Here is a 471-nt window from a genome sequence, read left to right as displayed (position 1 = left end):
GAGGAGGGGTGGAGGGCAGGTGAGAGTAAGGGTAAGGGTGAAGGTGGAGGGAAGGGGAGGAGGGAGGAATCGATTGAAGGGAAGGGAGAGTGGTGGGATGGAGGGAACAGAGAGGAAGGGGGGGAGGGACGAGAGTGAGGGGGAAGAGGGAAAGGTGACCTGGAGTAAGGGGAGGTTAGCTGGAGGGGAGGGAGTGGGGGAGGGAGGAAAATAATCTGGAGGGAGGGGGAGGGGGATAGCGAAGGAGGGTAACGGAGAGGGGAAGAGGAGATTGATCTGAAAAGAGGAACGGGTGAATAAAGATAGAGAAAATAAAAAGAGTGACGATGAGGGGAAAAGGGAAAAGGTGATGAGTTACTAAAGATGAGGAAATAAGTTGATTAAGCAGGGGAGAGAAAGGAAGGAACCGGGAAAAAAGGAGAGAGATAAAGAACGGGGAAGAGGGAAAAGAAAAATGTATAACCGGTTGAT

At 51.6% G+C, this 471-nt stretch overlaps 1 protein-coding gene across 1 annotated transcript in view; it reads right to left on the bottom strand.

The window, feature by feature from the left end:
- LOC119593835 (GTP-binding protein Di-Ras2-like) overlaps positions 1–471 on the bottom strand; it is a gene marked incomplete at its 5' end in the record, with an annotated part of 32533 nt that overhangs the window by 7110 nt on the left and 24952 nt on the right.

The sequence above is a fragment of the Penaeus monodon genome, chromosome 32 (genome assembly GCF_015228065.2).
Source record: "Penaeus monodon isolate SGIC_2016 chromosome 32, NSTDA_Pmon_1, whole genome shotgun sequence".
Lineage (NCBI taxonomy): Eukaryota > Metazoa > Arthropoda > Malacostraca > Decapoda > Penaeidae > Penaeus > Penaeus monodon.
Note: the sequence above shows the minus strand (reverse complement) of the source record. Positions and strands in the feature narration are given on the sequence as shown.